Below are 21,631 nucleotides of genomic sequence, written 5' to 3'. Positions count from 1 at the left end.
AGCGGGGCGGAGAGCCCCCCATTGGTGTCCCCCCCGTGGGTGTCCCCTCCCATGAGTGTCCTCCTCCCATGGGTGCCCCCCCATTGGTGTCCTCCCCCATGGGTGTCCTCCCCCCATGGGTGCCCCCCCATTGGTGTCCTCCCCCCATGGGTGTCCTCCCCCCATTGGTGTCCTCCCCCCATGGGTGCCCCCCCCCATTGGTGTCCTCCCCCCATGGGTGTCTTCCCCCATTGGTGTCCTCCCTCCATGGGTGCCCCCCCATTGGTGTTCCCCCTCGGCCTCTCGTCCCGCGGATCTGGCCTCAAACCGCCCCTCCCGATCGGCAGGAGCGGGGCGCCGGGGCCAGGGGACCGCGCGGCTGCGGGACGTGGCTAATGGAGGGCCCGTTCTCGGACCTCTAACCAGACCTTTAATGTCTGCCATTCCTGTCCCGGAAAGGAGATGGTGAGCGGACCCCGGGCTGGGCGCTGAGGCCGCCCGGCGCCCGGGAGCCCGTCGCCTCCGTGTCCGTGGCGCCCCCTAGAGTCGAGCGGGGCCTTGAGAGTCACCCCGGGAGCGTCTCGGGGCGGAGGCGCAGGACCGTTCTCCCCGCACCACGGCCCCCTCCCCCCCTAACAAGAGGGGGTCGGACCCCCCCCCCCCCCACAGGAGGGGATCGGCCGGAGGGTAAGGAACTCCCACTCGTGGTCAGAGCCATCACCCACACTCTGCCAGCTCCGTCTTCAGCAGAAAATGCTTGCGTCGGTGGCTAGAAATGTGTGCATTTCCTATGCAAATTCCTGTCAAAGAGTGTCAGTGTTTGGGAGGACAATTAGCTGGACACAAAATAAAACCGCCCAGCTTAGGCGAGGCTATGGGGCTTAAAAAATGGATGCATCCCAGGGACCCAGGGCCACGAAGGCAGAGGAACGGCCTCCCTCCTCTGTTACCAAGGCTCCCGGTCTCCATGGCAACCCTACATCCGGCGTTATGGGGATAATTGAGATACTACCGGTCTCCAGGGAGGGTCTCCGGGCACCATCACTGCGCCGCTGCGGCTCAGCGGCAGGGTCTCCCCGGCGCAGACAGCCGGGTGCGGAGGGCACACCGAGTCCATCCCGGTGGCTTCTCTGTGTAGAGTCAGGCCCCGTCAGCAGTCATAGATGATGGGTCCAGAAGAGTTTCATAAACGGAATTACAGATTCACGGTGAGTTACCATGGAGACACGGAGAGTATGTGACTCTTTATTTTTTAATGGTAGCAGAAATTACCGACTCATCTGGGCTTCAGTTTTAGCTGATGGGGGGGGGGGGGGGTTCCCCCACTCCAGGCTCCTCACTCAGCCCTTAGTATTGTCTGGGAAGCTGAGTGCCCACAGCCATGGGGTCAAGTTCAGTCGCCCAAGGAAACTGCCTGTTCCTTTCACTGGTGTGCAGTGTGGGGTGCTCAGGGCTGAGTCACTGAGGTCCAGGGACTTGGGGAAGACACGGTTTCTCCTTGAGGCTCTGGTGCAGAAGGAGGGCTGTGAGGGGGCAGGAGGGGCGTTTTGCTCCCCCTGGGCCATTTCCAACATATCTGAGCAGAAAGATATGGCTTGTGGTGGTTTGCGGGCAGTCCCTCCCTGACAGCCCATTTTCTTCTGCTCTCACTGTTAAACCTTGTGCTCCTCTCCTGCAGAAGTGTGGTGGGCAGTCAGACAGACAGACAGGAGCAGAGCAAGGACGACGGGCCAGGGACAGTAGGTCACCAGGGCAGAAAGGCCTGGGTGCCCAGCAAAGGGCACCTGTAGGGTGGGGCCTCGTCCCCAGGGTGGCCTGTCCTCCCCTAGCATCTGGAGGCCCTGCCCTTTGGACCCCTGGCCTTTCCTCTCCAAAGATAGCATCCGGGCCTCCGTTGTCTGTCAGCTCCAGGCCCAGAAAAGCAGCCAAACCAGACCAGCGACCCCGTGGCTGCCCCAGCACCAGCTGCATCGGCTAAGGACCCTTGCCCTGGTGCCGACCAATCAGTCAGTGGCCATCACAGCTCTGACAGAACACACCTGGAAAGCTGCCCAATGTTCTATTAGGATCTCCTAGGACCTCCGCTCAAATCTCCACCCTTAAAACCCTAGGACTGGGGACCCAGTGTGCTTGCTCTCCCTCCTCGGAGCCACAGAGCCTTTCCCGTTTCCTGTTCCCTCCCCATACCACCCCTCCCCCCCCCCAAGGCTTGTCACCATTGTCATCATCTTCCTTACTCCCCAGCTCCCAGTCTCTTCCTTTACCTCATAACTCGTTTCCTCAGCCCATATCTTCCACAACTTACTTCCTCTGCCTCTGTGACTTTACAAATAAACATTCTCTTGAAAGTGAGTCTCGACTCTGAATTCTTTCCCAGCCAGAACCCAGGTCCCGAGTTGCTGACTGAGGCCAGGCCCAGTAGGACCCTGTGGGTCTCAGACCCGGTGCCATCCGCGCCACCTACAAGGGAAGAACAGATGCTTCTGGAACCGACGTCATCAGGCTGGGCTGGACACTGGACACAGAGACAAGCAGGTCAAGAATGTTTCAGGGCTGAGCACATGGTAGAGAGGCTCAAAATGACCTGGCTATTAAGTTCCTTTTTCACACTCTCCTCTGAGAGCAGGGGGGTGGTGGGGGGTGGGGGGTGGGGGGGGGGGACGCGTGCGCTCTGAAGGCCAAATGTCTAGGATAGGGGTGTCGAACTCAATCAGAGAAGGGGCCAAAATCTAAAATCCAGCCTAAATCGCGGGCCGAATGGTTTACTGAACAGTCATAAACTGTCATTGTGATGGAAACGCAGCGGAGTGCAGTGATGACAGCGCGGTGCGGGCCACATTGCAAGGCCTGGCGGGACGGATTTGGCCCACGGGCCTTGTGTTTGACACATTTGGGATAGAGCATCTGCCTGCGGGCTGAAGGGTCCCAGGTTTGATTCTGGTCAAGGGCATGTACCTTGGTTGCAGGTCTGATCGCCAGCCCTGCTTGGGGCATGTGTAGGAGGCAACCAATCGATGTGTCTCTCTCACATGAATGTTTCTGTCTTTCCCCCTCCCTTCCACTCTCTCTACAAATCAATGAAAAAAAATATCTTTGGGTGATGATTAATTAAACACACACACACACACTTGTCCCTACCCTCTCCGGGGTAAGTGTGCGAAACCCTATTGAAACGATGGGATCGGAGCACAAATGGTACAGGAGGCTGGGGGAGGGAGGGGGGTAGGGGAGAGGGAGCCCAGGTCATACCACCTTGGACCCTTTTCTCCCTCCCAGGCCCCTGCCACACCCCAGTCCCTCATCCAGCCAGCACCCATGTCCTGGGCCCTGCACTGTGGCCAATCCCCTCCGCGCCTGGTGAGTGGGGGGGTCGCAGGGTCATAATAAATGGCTTATCCTGGTTCCGGGGGCGAGCAGGCTTCCTAACATCTTCCACCTTTCTGCTATTAGCTGGTTTCCTAGTTACTCAGCTGAACTAAGGCCCGGGCCTGGCTGAAGCCCATGATTACTCATTGACTATTATGGCTTAATTTGCCCAGCTTCGCAGTAAATCAAACCTCATAAAAGTCCGGTCCTTGTGCTTCCAGATCAAAAGTCGAAGGTGTTAAGGAGGAAATTAACAGTCAGAAGTCGCACGGGCTGGCATGATCGGAGGCACCGTGTCAGCTGAGCGTGGGGCGGCCTCTTTTCCCTTGGAGAGAAGGGGGCAGGGGGTGGCGGGGGGTGGGGAGGGGTGGTGGGGGACGCGCGCGCGCGCGCGCGCGCGGTCTGAAGGCCAAATGTCTAGGAAGTAATTGCAGATAAAGAGCTCTTTAAAGTCCAGACGGAATTATTAAAACGATTAGCTTTTCAAGTCATCCCTCAAAAAACAGAAAATCAGTAAAAAACGTTTCCTTAGAGACATGTCTGTCTCCCTTGGAATCCAGCTCCACAGTCCACATGCAGTTGGGGGTGGCTTCCTGTGCCAGCTACACAGACGTCATTGGTCTGAGAGGCCTTATGCGTTCACTCCGCAAACAGTGTCACCTGCTGAGAAGACAGAGGAGTAAGGCTCAGAGCAAGAAAGAATGGCATTCGTGCTTATTTGCACCTGTGTTGGCTTTGCTGACCACCAGCGCGCCCCCCCCCCCCCCCCCCCCCGCCGGTTGGGGATTAGAGGTAGCAGTTATTCTACTGATACTTGTTAGGGTCAAGGAATGGATAAAGTAAAGCTTTATACCACCCCCATCCCCCACCCCTTCACCCCATCTCTACCTCTCACTTCCGAGTGTACCTACAACAGGTCTAATACCCACCTGGCCCTCCACTTCACGCCCATTTGTAGGCTGCCATGGAGACCAGGAACCTCAGCTGACCTGGGGTCACCCAGCAGCCTCCCAGCCCCCCAGCAGGGTGGTCCCAAACTGGGCAGGAGCAAGCAGATCTACCCAGGAGGTCACGGTTTGATCCCTAGTCAGGGCACATGCCCGGGTTGCAGGCTCCATCCCAATGGCGGCGGGCAGGAGGCAGCTGATCCAAGATTCTCTTTCATCATTGATGTCTCTATCTCTCTCTCCCCGTTTCCCTTCCTCTCTGAAATCAATACAAATATATCAATCAATAAATACAATTCCCGGGAACAGCGCACTAATGTGGGACTCTCCCGGAAGTCCGTACCTTTTCCTAAGGTCCCACTGGACTGGACCGCAGCCCCGTTTATCCCCCAGGCTCCCTGCGGGCACAAACACGTATTAAGGACGGAGCCTCTAATCTGAACCTGTGGAGGGCAGCTGTGCGAGCCGATGTCAAATCCCCGCTCAGCCTTTCACTCGCCCTGCCCCTGGGCACCCCTGGGCAAGGCGCTGAGCCTCTCTGGGCCTCAGTTTCCTTCCCTGTCAACTTTGCATAACAACAGTGCTTTGGGCCGGCCCAGCTGCGGGTGAAGTGAGTTAATGATCCTTAAGCGCTTAGAACAATGCCCGGGATCCTCAGGCCCAGGGTGTGATGAATAAGCGGCCCCTGACTGCGAGGAACCCCTTCAGACAGGATTTTGGTGGGAGGTCCTTCACTACAACTCTCTTGGCCTTTGGTCAAATTACAGCGGGGAGGGGAGGAAGATCTGGGGGAGATAATAGATCAACCGAAGGACTTGTGTACATGCATATAAGTACAACCAATGGACATAAAACTCTGGGGAAGGAGGGTATGTATGGGAGGGAGGGAGGGAGGGGGGCAAAAAAATCAATAAAATATATTAAAAAATAAATAAATAAAAATAAAATTTGGAAAAAAAAAAAAAGACGGGCTGGGGGGATGGGAGGGTGGACGGTGGGGGATGGGCGGGGCATGAATTTTAAAACTGGAAGACGCTTTAGTTGGCAAGTGAGACCAGCTCCTGTTTGTATAAGGAACCTGAGGCCTCAGGAGGCCCCATCTTTCCCCACGGCCTCGGGGGTCCCTCCTGGCCGGCCAGCCGGGACCACAGTCCTCCCCGGCAGCCATTTGCCCTTATAAGGCAGCACCCGGAGTAGCCACAGGGCCGTCCTGGTTGTTACACTGCACGGGGACAGGCTTACTTACTGCAAGTCCCAGTGACACACCCAGCGAGAGGACCTGTTGTATTCCGCAGCATCGATAATCCCCCAGAGTGAACGTGTCTGCGTGTGAGTCAGCCCCGTGCGGGTGTGGTTTGGTCGCTGTCTGTGTTTTCTGCATCACCACACGGTTCCCACAGGGGGCCCGAGCTGAAGGAGGCACAGAGAGTGGACTTCATTCATTACTTATCACACCAACTGGACACTCAGCCACCAGTCTTCACACACACCACACGCACAAATACACACACAAATACACACACACAAATACACACACAAATATATACACACCACACACACAAATACACACCACACACAAATACACACACCACACACACACAAATACATACACACCACACACAAATACACACACCACGCACACAAATACACACACCACACACAAATACACACACAAATACACACCACACACAAATACATACACACACAAATACATACACACACAAATACACACACAAATACATACACACACCACACATAAATACATACACACACAAATACATACACAAATACATACACACACCACACACAAATACATACACACACAAATACACACACCACACACACACAAATTACACACACCACACACAAATAAATACACACACACCACACACACACCACACACACACACACACACACACACACACACACAGAGTGCTCAGGATCATGCCAGTCAGCCTAACAGATGATGGTTATTTATGGTGCGTGCCCCTTTGGGTGACAAAGTAAAACCTGGCTGGGCATTAGAAAGCAGAGGTGACCCACGGAGTCATGTGGCCTGGCCCCACGTGGGCATGAGGGGCGAGTTAATGAAATGTGTGGCCACTCACAGCAGGCGAATGTGTAAGCGGGTACTTCCGTGTGGCCTTTGGATGAGGTTACAAATATCCAGCGGCCCTGGGCAGGGAAAAGGCCGCCCGCCGCCCCTGTTTTACAGCGAGTCACGCACCAGACTCAAGCAGGCGTGGGAGTGAGTCCCTGGGACTCTGAGGTGTTCACGGCACGTCCACACTGTGGAGGGTCGGCTCTCCAGGGGCTGCAAGGCCTTTCCCCACTCCTGGCATTTGAGAAGGTGGGTCTCCGTGTCTGTGTCCGGCCCACCGACCCGTCAGCACCTCCTGTGTGTCTGTAAGTCTCCTCCCTCGTGTGCTGTGCTCCAAGCTCCTGCTTTCTTTACCCCGAATCGCCAACCTCTGCCACCTGACCAGGCCTCTGATTCAGGGGAGCTGCCCGCACAGAATGAAGTCGAGGGAAGCTGGCCCCCTCACCTCTCAGCCCTCTGCCCCCTCCTCCCCTCGCCCCCTCTCCTCCCTCAGAGCACCAGCGCCTGTGTTTCTTGGTCACAAGGAGGACTTTGGACTGCGCCTTCCTATCCCCATGTTCACCCTATAGGTTTGTGTTTGTACAGAAAAATGAGTAAATATTTATCTGCCAGAACCGCCTGCTCTGGTTCAGGAACAAAAAAGCAACTGTCTGACGTTTTGTTTACTTATTTATTCATTCCCCCGTTTTACTGAGATCTAATTGGCACGGTTTGCCATTTTAAGAACGATCGCTCAGTGTGACGTGTGAATGAGAACACTCACACTCGTTTCTGAAGACTTCCAGACATTACGTCGGTTCTCAGGAGGGTAGCCAGAGGGGTCCTGTTAAAATATCAGCCAGATCAGCTAAAAGCCCGTCAATGGCCCCAGTGTGACTCAGAGGAGAAGCCCAGGTCCCCCCCAGGCCCGTGACCTGGCTGCCCTCCATCTCTGTGTCTGCCCCTGGATCCTGGATCCCGGACCCCTGCCAGCCGCCGGCCGCTGGGTCCCCAGACCCCAAGCAGGCCCTTCCTCACGCGGCTCCCTGTCCTGGGACGCTCCTGCCAGGGGCCCGGGCTCCTGGCCTCCCTCTGTCAGCCCGCGAGGAAGCAGCCCCCTTTGGTGAGACCTTCCCTGGCTGTGCATCTGGAATGTCCCGGCCCCCCCCCCCCCCCTCCCCAAGGCAGGAGTTCTTTCCTTATCCCTGCTCAGCATCCTTTATGTTTGACCCAGCCACCCTCTTCACTAGCTCCCCAGCAGGAATCCCGCCCCAGTGGGTGCGGATTGTGTCTGCTGCCCTGCGATGCTCAGAACAGTCCCAGGCGCGCAGCGCCCAGTAAGGCCTTGCAGAGTGCAGGACGAACGGACCTGTCACATGTTGGTTTGGGCGCCAGAGATGGAAGTCAGGAGAACCGAAGCTTTCCGGAGGCATATGCATGTAAATATGCATAACCCGTGGACACGACAATGGTGAGGCGGGCTAGAAAAGGTCATGGGGCGGGGGGAACATATGTAATATTTTCAACAATAAAGATTTAAATATTTAAAAAAGCTCCCTCCCCCAAACAAACAAACAAACAAATAAAAACAAAACAAAAATACAAAAGAGATACAAAGCTTTCTAAGAAAGCGAGGAATCTTCGTCCGGGGAAGAAAATTTTGAGTACATTTTAAAAATCAGGTCAAGAGTGAAAAGGTCAATTGGGCAGTGACTTGGATCTTTGACATTCTTTACAAGAAAAAGGGATTTATGAAATCGCTGTAGCAAACTCTCCAGCAAAGGGGCAGTGGGGAGCGTGCACTTATGATGGCGATTACACATTGGAATGTTAAGTGCCATCTCAGGGTGAGTCCTCATGTAGAATTCATGCGAAAGATATCATAAACATGGGAAAATCAGAACTCAGGGATTACATGTGGAGTATCAATTACATGTGAACGATGGTGTGATGTGGTCAGTGGCCAGAAGACGAGAAGGAGCCAGAAGGTCATCTCCGGCTCTCCTGTCCCTCCCTGCTCATTTCTGGTTTCTCCCAGTTGGTTTCTCTGGGGCTCCTCCACGTTCCATCTGATTCCACCCCTGCTCCTGGGTTGGTAAGATTTGTGGCCCTCCGGGCAGGGACCAGAACACCCACAGCCAGCTCCTCAGTGTGGTGGGGACTGGACTGCCTCCCGACCAGCCCCATGTCACTGCTGGGCCCCAAGAACCTCGGTCCCTGCTCTGCGGTGCCCCTGAACCTGCCCCTTCTGCTACTCTGATCTCTGGGATGGAGCTGCTGCCTCGGCCTCATTTCTTCCCCCCAGACGCCTCCCCTGCCTGCTGTCCTCATTCCCTCCCTGCCCAGCAGCATGTCCACGTTCTGCCGCCTCAGGACAACCTACAGAGTGACCCCCCGGTCTACCAGGCATCCACACTGGGGTTTCCTTCCAACCAGCTTCTAGCAGGTATAGTGTCTATGCGGAACCTGAGTGTTGACCTCAACCTACTCCATCCTGGACTGTGGGGGCCAGGCGGGAGGCAGCAGGGAGGCCAGCCAGGCGACTGCAGCGGGAGTGAAGGGAGGTGACGGGTGATTTGGACCCGGGAGTTTTTGGTGGAGATGAAGAAAAGGTTTTCCTATCTCAAATACCCGCACTGCCCTTGACCAGTTTCTCAAGACAAGGTCCTGGGAGTCGCCCTTGGTTTCTCTTCTTCCTCCAACCCCACAAGCCATCAACAAACCTGTGGACTCTACTTCCAAGTGCATCTCACGCTTCTGCTTTTCTACTCTTGTCACCATCTTGCTCACCTTGACCAAGCACCAGGCTCCTGTGGAGCACCCCCCTGCCCCAGCCCTCCTGTACTCCCTCCTCCACTCAGCAGCCAAGACAGCCTTTGACTGTTCTTGTGCCAGTACCAGGCTGTTATAAGAACAGTGGCTTTGTACTACAGCCTGAAACCTGGTATTGAGATCCCACTTACTTTGTTCTTCTTTCTCAGGATGGCTGTGGCTATTCAGGGTCTTAAAATTCCAGATGAATTTTTGGAGAGTTCTTTCTAGGTCTGTGAAATATGCCATTGGTATTTTAATGGGGAGTGCATTGAATCTATAGATTGCTTTGGGTAGTATGGACATTTTGATGACATTGATTCTACCAATCCATGAACATGGTATGTTCTTCCATCTGTTTATATCTTCCTCTATCTTTTCTCAGTGTCCTGTAGTTTTCCGAATATAGGTCTTTTACCTCTTTAGTTAAGTTTATTCCTAAGTATCTTAATTTTTTTTGGTGTGATGGTAAACGGGATTTTTTTTTTAGTCTCTCTTTCTGTAAGTTCACAGTTGGTGTATAGAAATGCCATAGATTTCTTGGCGTTAATTTTGTATAAGACATTCTTTGAAAAAACAATCCCATGATGCCACCTCTCTCCTCAGAATCCTCTAAAAGCTTCTCATTCCACGTAAGAGAGAATCCCGACTCCTTTCAATGCCCTGGCAGACCTGCCCTCACCTCCTCTCCCACCTCTCCCCTCCTCGCTCACCATGCTCCAGGGCACCAGCCTCCGTCTGTACCCTAAACCCGCTCCTGCCCCGGGGCCTTGGCATTTGCTATCCTCTGGAATGCTCTTCCCTGTCTCTGCAAGGCTGCTCCTTCTTCTCGTCCAGGACAAATGTCACTGCTCAGGGCCGGGCTTTCTGAGCCCTGATCAGAAGGTGGCTCACCTTCCCATCACTGTCACGTTACACTGACTGTTCCCTTTGTTGAATGGAACGAAGGTGAATGAGCGGAGGCCCAGCCATAAAGCAGGAAGCGCTGTTCCTAGCATTTGTCACTACATGATTTCCCTGTTAATTTGCCTTTTATTAGATTTGTTCTCCTGAACACTGAAACTCCAGTTCAGTGCGAAAGAGTTCTGACAGTTGGGAGAGGGAGTAGACTTTGTCCCCTTGTTCATTGCTGCAACCCAACGCCTTCACAGCACCTGGCCTGTTCTGGGTGTGGACAGGTGTGCGTTCACCAAGGGAATGAATGAATCTGGCTAGATTCAGTGCATCATTCGGTCTCTCCGATCTTTATACCTCCCGAGTTTTGTTTCTCAAAGAATCTTCCATTACTAACGGCCCTGATCACCTATAACCTGGGCAAACAAGACCTTGAACAAATAGTGACTCAGGGCAAGCCCCCGGTATGTCACCAGGTCTCTCCCTCTGAGTGACAGTAAACTGGATGATTAACTCCCTTTGTATAACAAGCCTGGGAGATAGCAGACATGATGGGAAATACCTGCTGGAGAACAAACAGCGCCATCTGTCACCGGCGCCTTATCTGCCTTTCCAGTAAACCTCTCGGCGCTAAAACAACAAAATATCCACGTGCGGCGTGGCACTGGCCCACGCTGCTGTAAGTCTTCGTCACGTCTGGCTCCACAGAAAGCTGCGGGGTCTCAGATCTGCCTCCGAACTCAACCCGTCGTGTCTCGCATGTCACCCAGCTTCTGGGAAACCCCACTGTCCCCTCATGAGCGGGCAAGGATGAAAGAGGCAAATACCACCTAGGAAAGTCCTGCCCAGATCCCAGCTGGAGCCTCGGGGACCCCTAGGGTTCCGGGCCTACACTTTGAGAACCACTGCTCTGAGGCACCCAGTCTCCTCACATTTCAGATGAGACAGCTGAGGCTCCCTGCGAGTGAGTTCCGAAGGTGCCACGACTTCCTACGTTAGCCCAAGGCTCCGGCCCCGAATCGTGTATCTGTTGCTTGATGTTTAAACACAAAGCAAACACCAGGCATTCCCGTATGCTGATCATGAAGCCTCCACTTTTGAAATAAGTGCAAGTGCGAAGGCCATGTGCTGCCCAAGGCCAGTGGTGTGGGCCGGGGCTCACGGCTGGGAAAGGGGTGTTGACCGTCGGTGTGTCGTCTGTCTCTCTCCTGGGCGCGGTGCACACAAGGCCCCTTTGTGCCTCCTGAAAGGCCCGTGTGTTTGAGCGCAGCCTTCTGTTCGGCGAAGGCGACAGGAGTCGGTACAATTACACTGACTGTTCCCTTTGATGAATGGAACAAAGGTGAATGAGCGGAGGCCCGGCCATAAAGCAGGCAGGGAATGAATGAGCCGCCCGGGGCCAGCGATCACACTTGGGAAAGCATCCCACCTCTGAACACACCGGTGACACACCCTGGTCTCCAGGCTGGCTTAATCACAGCCAGCGAGTGTGAACGGGCCCAGCGCTCTGGCTCGGGGACCAGAGGGATGTAGGTGCCAGGGGTCATCACAGCCTTAGGTTTCTATTCCGGGAAGGAGTAGAACGGTCTTGGAGTGAGTGTGGCCTGAGCAAACACGCCTTCACCGCTCCAGGTGCCAGCCTTAGTCATCCAGTCAGTATCAAGAGGTAGAAAGTCCTGACAGTTGGGAGTGAGTCACTTGTCCCCAGCCAAGGCCAACGAGACAAAGAGAAATGAAGCAGGAGCATCAACAGGGTTTGCTTCACACCACGGGTCTGTCTGGGACTGGCAAGCAAAGACTTCACACCAGGGAGACGGTGTCGGGCAGTCCCCAGACCCCGCACCTGTTGTGGGGGCCCAAGCCCTGCCAGGACCCTCTACCTTAGTCCACTGTGCATATGCCAGTCTCTCAGGGTGGCCCTCTGGGTAGAATGCAAGCACGTACAACCAGTCACATGGGGGTCAGACTGAGGGGCTTCTGGGGAGGAAAGGGGCGGGGACATCACAAGAGGAGGAAGTGGGATGCTCTTGGAAGCAGAAAGGCCAACTCCAGAGAATTTAACGTTTATTCGTTTAACAAACAGCGTTAAGTAAGAACCAATATTTTAAGGTTCTTGTTCCTTAGTTTTAGACATTTTTGATAGCATAAAATAAGTGTGGACAAATATTTTATGGCATTACAAACCTGAATGAATCATTAAATGTGTCTTAAGACTCTGGAGTAAATTGAAGGAGATGTGTAATGCACTATATCCTATAAAACACAAAAAATTATCTTCATGTTTTCAACTCTTTTCAAATTTTCAACTCTTCCATTGATTTTGGCCATAAAGTAACACTATAGTAAGCGTAGATGGAAAATTTTGGGCCGATACTGTATTGTGACAAGGCTCAATACTGATGCCAACTTAAGTCCTTGCTCTAAGATCTAGAGAAACTATACAGACAGAAGTTAGAATATGTACATAGTTTTACACCCTATTTACTGCTAACATTAAATAGTTTAAAAAGCCATAGGCTTATTCCTATGGAAATGACATTTGACTACCCTTCCCTCTCTCGCAGAATAAGAATTTGACGTTCTTCTTAGTGGCCCACCTTAGTCACTCATCTAGTTTCACTTATGATGAGTGCATCCACTAGCCCAGTGGTCGGCAAATTCCTTAGTCCACAGAGCCAAATATCAACAGTACAACGATTGAGGTATCTGTTGAGAGCCAAATTTTTTAAACTTAAACTTCTTCTAACACCACTTCTTCAAAACAGACTTGCCCAGGCCATAGTATTTTGTGGAAGAGCCACACACACAAGGGGCCAAAGAGCCACATGTGGCTTGCGAGCCACAGTTTGCCGACCACGGTTCTAACCTACCATACTGATGTTGGGCCCTCTGATTTGGGCCAGTTCTGTGGGTGTGGGCAAGATGTGAAGCTTTGCTTTTGTGATTCTAAGTTTTTGTGCGTTTTCCCAGGTCCCATAAGGACTTGGACCCCTTACTCAATATGTCATATTCATCCGACCAGCCTAGCTCTACCCGAGTCAGACACACTGCTTCCCCCAGGGCTGTGATGGAATGAAGGAGGAAATGCAGGCTCCTCTGGGATGCATGTAGTCCTAGTTCTCCTTTGCCTAAATCCGCTTAGCAGGTATAGGTGTCCAACAAACAGGAAGAGATGCAGAAGAAAGAAGAACATGTATTACGATGCCATTAAACCACACATTTTACAAGGAAATCCTCATTTTGATAAAGGACACTTTTCTTTTTAGTGGTTGCTTTGCAGTGGTCTCAGACTTATCAGCAGGCACAGCAATTGCAGGAGAAACTTAAGATGCAGACGCAGAAGCTGGCACCCCGGGAGGAGATGGCAGCATGCCTGGAGCTCCATCGCTCAGCCTCAGGCCGAGGGTGACCACTAAACTCACAGTTGTTGATATATTTTTTTTAAAAAATATACTTTTATTGACTTCAAAGAAGAAGGGAGAGGAAGAGAGAGAGAGAGAAACATCAATGATGAGAATCACTGATGGGGATTGAGCCTGAAACCTGGGCATGTGCCCTGATCGCGTAGGGAACCGTGACCTCCTGGTTCGTAGGTCCATGCTCAACCACTGAGCCACACCCATCAGGCACACATTGTCGAAATAAACTCCTAGGCCCAAGATGGAACTGCTCCTGCCCGGGGTGCCACATCAGCGAATCAGAACAGATAACTTCTGTGTCCCTGTGCATGCTGTGCTAGACCGGAAACACAGACTCCAGGGGCCAATCCCCAGGCACAAGCCAACTCCCTGCTCTGTGCTCACATCCTGCGTTTCCTTCCTGATCCCACCAGTGCTTCCTGCCTCCCACCCCCGTTGGCAGCTCTCCCAATGCAGATTGTCTGCTTCCTGACATGTTCATTGAAGTTTATCTCATCGAAATTGTCTTTAATATTTTTTAACAGTAGCTTTGAGGCCTATTAAAAGGTAAACTGAGGCGTATACCATTTTTAAGAGTCGCTTTGAACAAAAATCATTTTGCAGTGTCAAAGCAGAAGTGGAGGGGAGACTCCCAGACCAGCCAGGGAAGAAGGAGACTGTCGGAGAGAAGGTACGGAAGGAAGTTAGTGATGGCTGTGACCAAAGGCTCCCTGGCTGCTCGTCATCGGCAGCCCCGGCATTCTGACATCCTAACCTTGAGGCATTTACAGGTTGGGTTTTGGTCTGCTGACCTAGGCCGCCAAGGCAGGGGGTTCACCCCCATCCACTGGCCTCCTTGTTTAGTTAATTTCACAGGGCTGAGCTGCCCAGGTTGGAATTGGAAAACTACAAAAACAGAATTGTAGGATCCCGACCTTAGAAGAAATAGTTGGCCAAATAGAAGCTACATTTGAACAAAAATACAGAATGAGGGCACATGCTTTATTTTTTGACAACTAGATATTTTAGTCTGTGTTTCACAACTGTGTGAGTCAATTCAGGTTTGGTCCTGGCATGGGTTAGGTCTTGGCTCTGCCATTCTCTAGCTGTGTGACCTTGGGCTAGGTGCTGACCCTCTCTGGGCCTCAGCTGTAACAAGGGGATCATAGCATATACGGCAATGATGCTGTGAGAGTCAGTAACCACCTGATGCTGGATGGATCCAGCTATCTATCTATCTATCTATCTATCTATCTATCTATCTATCTATCTCTGTCATCTATCTATCTATCTATCTATCTATCTCATCTATCTATCTATCTATCTATGTATCTATCTCTATTTATCTCTATCTATCATCTATCTATCTCTATCTATTATCTATCTATCTATCTATCTATCTATCTATCTATCTATCTATCATCTATCTCTCTCCCTCTGTACACCAGGCCACATACACAGTGTGCTGGCACATTCTGTGTTGGAAACAGAAGCACTGCCATTGGCTACACCATATCTGAAAATAATTGACTTTGACGCTTTAGGATAAAGTGAGATCGGGCAAGGTTTGCTCAGTCAGGTGAGAGCAAACACTCTCAGCGAGACCTGCTCCTTCCCCCTCTGAAGACCTCTTCCGTTCTTACATACGGGCAGCCCTCCTTCTATTGCGCTTTGCTTCACTGCGCTTCACAGACATTACAATTTCTTACAGATTCAAGGTAAGACCCTCCACCAGCAAAATGGTTGCCACTTGCTAGCTGAGGGCTCAGATGATAGTTAGCATTTAAAATTTTCTTTTAAAAAATATATTTTTATTAATTTTTCACAAAGAGGAAGAGAGAGGGATAGAGAGCTAGAAACGTCGATGAAAGAGAAACATCGACCAGCTGCCTCCTGCACACCCCCTACCGGGGATGTGCCCGCAACCAATGTACATGCCCTTGACCGGAATCGAACCCGGGACCTTTCAGTCCACAGACCGACGCTCTACCACTGAGCCAAACCGGTTTCGGCAACATTTTTTTTAAACTTAGGTATGTACATTGTGCTTTTAGATATAATGTTACTGCACTTAATAAACTACAGTACACTGTAAACATAGCACTTAATGTGCGCTGGGGAACCAGACTATTCGTTGGCTACTGGCATTATTACAGGATTCGCTTTATTGCTGTGGTCGGACCCGCAATATCTCGGAGGCGCCCCTGAGAAACTAAGTTGGGTTTAAGTAGAACCTGATGGGTTAACAGTGACTGGAGAAGCACCAGACCACTTTCCAGGCTAAGAAACGACCAGAAATGGTGGTTGAAATCACCCGGGTAGCTGAATGTGTGGCAATCACAGAAGCGGCTCTACCTCCTCGCGGGGTCACCGTGGGCACGTGATCGGAACTATTTCCAACCCCTCAGTTGACTATCGTGAAGACGAAAAGGATCATTCCTCCAAAAGTCAAGCATGGAGTCACCACATTAACCGGCAATTCCACTCCTGAATCTATCCCCGAGAGAAACGAACATGTATGTGTCCCCAGAGACTGCAAACGAGTGCTCACAGCGCATCATTCATCGCAGACAGAGGCGGGAGCAGCCCAATGCCCGTCGGCAGGCGAACGGATGAGCACGCTGAGACGTGTCCACACCATAGGCCTCCCTGGGCCATGAAGGGGGTGAACCTTAGGGCACTTGGCTGCGTGGAAGATGCTGGCTGCAACGGGCCCCGCGGTGTGGGGTTCTCTTGTAGGAAATGCCCAGGTAGTCAAGCCTCTAGATCCAGAGGGGAGACCAGGGGTCGTTTAGGGCTGAGGGGACTGGAGGGGAACTGGGTGATGGCGAATGGGGACAGGGTTTCTTTAGAGGTGATGAAAATATTCATAAAAAAAGGAAGCCAGACACAGAAGGTCACATGTTGTAGGATCCCGTTCGCATGAAATGTCTACAAGAGGCAGCTCCACCGAGACAAAGCGGAGGCGTGGCTCCCAGGGGTTAGGGGTGCCCGCGTTGCTGTTTGACGGGGACAGGGTGCTCTCCAGGGGTGAGAACAAGCCTGGAAACTGGACAGAGGGGTGGCCGCACAATGTGTGAATGAGCTAGTGCCGCCGAATTGTATGCTTTAAAACGGCTAATTGTAGGTTATGTCAATTTCACCTCCATTACAAAAACGATAACAGGAACACAGCGTGCGATAAGTGTGCGGTGACTAAGTGACCAGCCACCACGGGGGACTCTGCCCTGCCGGCCTCCTTCCTGCCCCGTTACCCACGGGCCTCCCCATGGTAAGGCCCTCCCACTTCCGGAGGCACCACAAGGCGCGGTACTGCATGTGTTCAAATGCACCACAGCACATCCCAAATATTTTTGAATGTAGACTAGATTTTTTAAAAAATGACATTGTTTTCAAAATGAGTTGGCTCTGAGGTGCTAATCTAATCAATTGTGCCTACTCGAGAATTCTGAATTCCGGTGAATTGAGAAAATCAGGCTCACAGATTGCCTTCAAACGTAGTGGAATTTGCATATATTCCGGATCCAACAATCAACGAATTGAGATAGTTGGTACACATTTCACGGAACAATTTTGATATCATCGTCCTTTTCCTTCCCCATCGGGGCTTGCCAACACTTGCACACCCGCCCCCAACGTTATAAGCGGAAAGCAGTAACCTTTATGCCTAATGGACACACCATCACCCCTCTCCCCCTGTCTCCAGCAAGTGCCCTTTGAGTTCCTGTTCCATTATTTGCAAATAATCTTGACAGAAGACGAAGTTCAAGCAGCGCTTTTGTGTGTAGGGCTGTTACTAAGGTATTGGGGTTTGGAGGCTCTTTCAATGTGGGACAAGCTCCATTAGGAATGGGGAGGGTCATGGGGTAAGTGCCCATGGCAAGGGGAGGGGTTTTAGGCAGATTCTCCAAAGAGTCGAGGAGAAGAAACAATCCTTTTTCTTTTTTTTCATTTTTTTTTTTATTAAGGTATCATATGTGTACATATCTTACAACAATCCTTGATATTATTTACTGCATAGTAGGATCCTTGGCTGTTTATCTCAGTGGACTTTTCTGAGAAGATCCAGTAATGAGCAACCAAGTCAGTACCTTCTATTTTCCCGGACAAGGGTTTCTGGGACTAGCAAAGGCAACATGGAGCAGAGGACGGCCCAGCCGGCAGCGGAAGGCGGCTGGAGAGTGAAGCCACGTCAGCGGAGACAGGAAACTGTGGGTGTAGGCAGTCTCTGCTCCCGAAGGTAATCCCAGGCCACGTCACGGAGGATTTAAATGTTTGCAGGAATTAGGGTTTTATTTGGAGGAAAGGGACACAGCCAGGGCTTTGGAGCATGGACGTGGCAGCGGACCAAGGACCAGAGGCCGGTGAGGCGGGTGCTGGGATAGTGCAGGCGAGAGGGGATGGAGATTGCGGCTCCAGAGATGGTAGCCTCTTCTGCCCACGAGCTCATTCTCCCCGAAAAACACTGAGCGAGGTTTCATGTGAGTGGCAGGCACTGTTCTCCATGCCGAGGTGCTGGGGACCAGGCGGGCCAGGACCTGTTGGTGTGATGCTAACCTGTAGCTCACGCCGTGCACACGTGTGGGATGAGTGACGTCATGCCTCTGCTCAAAGGCCTTCTGAGTCCGAGACTCGGATGGTTTCAGGCGAAAGTCTCGCCCGCCTCCGAGGGGAGGTCCTCTGTGCCGGTGTCCCATGGCTGCCCTCACAAACGGCCACACACGGAGCGCCGGGAAGCACACAGGCTTGTTCTCTGGCAGGTCTGGAGGCCGGGAGTCCTCACGTCCAGGTGAGCCCAGCTGCATTCCTGGCGGAGGCGCTAGCAGAGAATCTGTCTCTTGGCCTCCTCCAGGTGCAATGGCCTCCTCATGCCTCGGATAATGGCCCCGCCTCCGTCTTCAAGGCATAGCATCAGGCGTAGCCTCCTAAGACCTCTCTCGCCGACCTCAGCTTCCGTCAGGATGGTGCTTTCTCTGAGTCAGAAGATTCTTGTGGTTTTATTTAGGGTCCCCCTGGATAATCTGGAATAATCTCCCCATCTCGGGGTCCTTAACTTGATCACATCTGCAAAGTGCCCTTTGCCAGGTGAGGTAACATTCGCAGGCTTGGGGGTTCAGACTGGGACACCCATGGAGGGCCGTTCGTCTGCCTACCAGACTCCAAGACGAGGTCTCACTCTCCTTCTTCTTGACCCCTCTTCCTCTCTATTCCCCAGTGGAAGTTTCCACCCCAACCAAACTGACTATATTAGCTTCCAGGATTCTCTCATAATATCCTAACCCTTCTCTTGACTCTTCCAAATCCTCAGCACCAGGGAAGGCCTGCAGGCCGCCTCTGCCTGGGCCACAGGCCCTTCTCACTCGCTGCAAGCCTAAGATCCTGTTCGCTTGTCTATGTTTCCACCTTCCCTTTCTGAGGGCAGAGACGGAGCCCCAGCCATGGCTGGTTGAACCAAATGCGTTTAAGAGCAATGCACTATTTTACCTAAAGAGCCACGAGCAAGGAGAAATTCATCCAATGCCAATAGCCAAGTAAATGCACCAAATAAATGAAACCACACGGAGTGGGAACCGTGAGCGACATGGAAGAGAATGAATGGGGAGCAGGTGCGGCCTGCCAGTGGGCTTGGGCGGGAGCTCAGAAAGAAATCCCTAGTCCCCGAGTTTTGAGTCCCTGAATTATAATATAAGGGTGCGCTGTGGAAGCTCATGGTCCGGGGTATCTTCCAGGCGGCCTGAGGAGCAGGGCACAGACCCTCCTCCCCGCCTCCTCCCCACCCCCAATCCAGCCGGCAGCTGCGCCTAGATTCAGGGAATGAATGGAACAGCCCTTTCAGCTTTCTTTTGCTCTCGGAATCGAAAGGGAATTGGGTCTGGGATGAGCATCCCTGAATCTCTCTCATCCTGTTTCTCTTTCTCTTCCCCAGTGCGACCTCTGGGGGCCTAGCCTCCTTCCGGGGAGAGCGTGGTCTGGGACAGGGTGTTTGCCGGCCTCCTGGAAGGAGTGCGGTAGCGTTTTCACCATAGGAAGGGAGTGTGGTCAGCGATGCACTCCTTTGGAGGCTGGGATTCTTCACTCTTGCACCTGGCAGTGAGGGAATGTCCGTGAGTGCTGCCTAGCACCTCCCGTGCAGTAGAACGCCCATCGCTGTCTATAAAAGGCCTCTGCCTGGTCGGAGGCTTCTTGGCCATCTCGCTGAGATGCCCACTGAAATGCACGTGTGTTGGGCATCTTCCTCGTCCTGGGTCCTTGGGTTGGAAGAGCATGAGGGGCAGGCCTGTTCCGCCCCGAGGACCGTGGTCCCACGGCCCCTCTCACTCCAGAGCCTGCTGGCTCCTCACTGCTGCTCCCGCTGATGTCAGCATGGCCAGCCCCCAGATCCAGGGACAGGTTTCCCAGCGCCTCCCACGTGGTACTCCCTGAAAAACATTCGGAGGCAGGCTGAGTCCCAGAGTGTTCTGGAATGTTCTTCAGTAAATCAATGAATGCCATGAGAATGTATGCGTGGAGGCCGTATCATGACGCAGGCAAGTGGGAGCTCTCTTCGACGCTGTGGTTCACACACCTGCTTCCCAGGGCCCTGCGTACCTTCTTCCTGGAAATGAAATGCTCCCCTTAAAAAAAAAAAAAAAAAAAAAAAAAATATATATATATATATATATATATATATATATATATATATATATATATATTATTTTTTACAGAGAGGAAGGGAGAGGGACAGAGAGCTAGGAATATCGGTGAGAGAGAAACATCGATCAGCAGCCTCCTGCACACCCCCCATTGGGGAGGAGCCCACAACCAAGGTACATGTCCTTGACCGGAATCGAACCTGGGATCCTCCAGTCTGTAGGCTGACACTCTATCCACTGAGCCAAACCCGTTTTCAGATGCTCCCCCTCGTGCTCCTGCTGTCCCAGCCAGTGAAGATCGCCTCCTGGGGAAGAAATGAAAGCCACGATGACTTTGAACTTCACTGTTTTGTATGTTTTCCTAACATGCTGGCTTGGGACATCTGTCTTTGCTTAAAAGCTCATCTATTTATATCAACAAGCGTTTACATGGAGCCCGGCCACGGAGTCACACAGACGGAGCGCCGTGTGGGCTTTCGCCACGACCCACTTCGAAAGGTATGTGGCGTTTACTTCCAGCCCACTCCTTCCCCAATAAAAGTCAAATCCCGGGAACTTGTAAACTGCACGGTTCCATGGACGCAAAAGACGTGCTTTTAGCTTTTGCAAGCACGTGACTCATGTGATTGTTGTGATGGTGTGGGCGCATGAGTCACATTCCTACCAGGAGGTCTGGAGGGCTGTGGGCCTGGGGAGCCAACTGGCTCAGGAGCCGGGCCACGGGATGACTCATTCAGCCAGAGGCCCGGTGCATGCTGGGAGCCATGGCCCAGATGTTGACAGAGGCGCTGCTGGGCGGGGAGCACAGAACAGCACACACTGAGAGTGGGCGGGGAGGAGGGGGCTGGTGTTACGGAGCATAGCGATGCCAGTGAGGGAGACTCCACAACTGAGGAGGAGAAACTGAGGCTGAAACCGTCCATACTCCACAGAATTCTCTGCCTGCTCTGCCCATCCCACTCACTGGCCGCACACAGGCAACGTAATCCTCTCCAGTAGGTGTTTGTCCGTCTTTATGCCTAAACAGAGTTCATTTTATTAAAATATATTTTATTGATTTTTTTACAGAGAGGAAGGTAGAGGGATAGAGAGCTAGAAACATCGATGAGCTGCCTCTTGCATACCCCCTACTGGGGTTGTGCCCACAACCAAGGTACATGCCTTTGACCGGAATCGAACCTGGGACCTTTCAATCCACAGACTGATGCTCTATCCACTGAGCCAAACAGGTTTTGGCCAGAGTTCATTTTGATGGACAACCATCTGTGAAGTCATTTCTTCTTTATTCTATGAGCAGACATCTGTAAGTTATATACTCAGGGACCTCTTTCCCTGGAGAATTTTATTTTATTTTTTACTGAATAAAGCCCACACAAAGTGAATGTACTCAAGATGGGGAACACGATTTCATGGACCCAGTGCGAGGAAAGTGTGACCACTGGAACGCCATCTTGGAAAATAAAACGAAAATGATGGCAGTGCGTGTCCTGGCTTCTCATGAATGGATTTCGGGTTGTAATGCAG

The 21,631-nt window shown here is 52.2% G+C and overlaps 1 long non-coding RNA gene across 1 annotated transcript; it reads left to right on the top strand.

Annotated features, from left to right (window-relative positions):
- Positions 1–669: 669 nt before the first annotated feature.
- LOC123652807 lies at positions 670–2,323 on the top strand. Its single transcript, XR_006742299.1, has 2 exons — positions 670–1,212; positions 1,885–2,323. It is a non-coding gene; the product is annotated as an uncharacterized LOC123652807 (long non-coding RNA).
- The last annotated feature ends 19,308 nt before the right edge of the window (positions 2,324–21,631 follow it).

This window comes from Pipistrellus kuhlii, unplaced genomic scaffold (genome assembly GCF_014108245.1).
Source record: "Pipistrellus kuhlii isolate mPipKuh1 unplaced genomic scaffold, mPipKuh1.p scaffold_m20_p_2, whole genome shotgun sequence".
Taxonomy (NCBI): domain Eukaryota; kingdom Metazoa; phylum Chordata; class Mammalia; order Chiroptera; family Vespertilionidae; genus Pipistrellus; species Pipistrellus kuhlii.
This window is presented reverse-complemented; position numbering and strand designations above follow the sequence as displayed.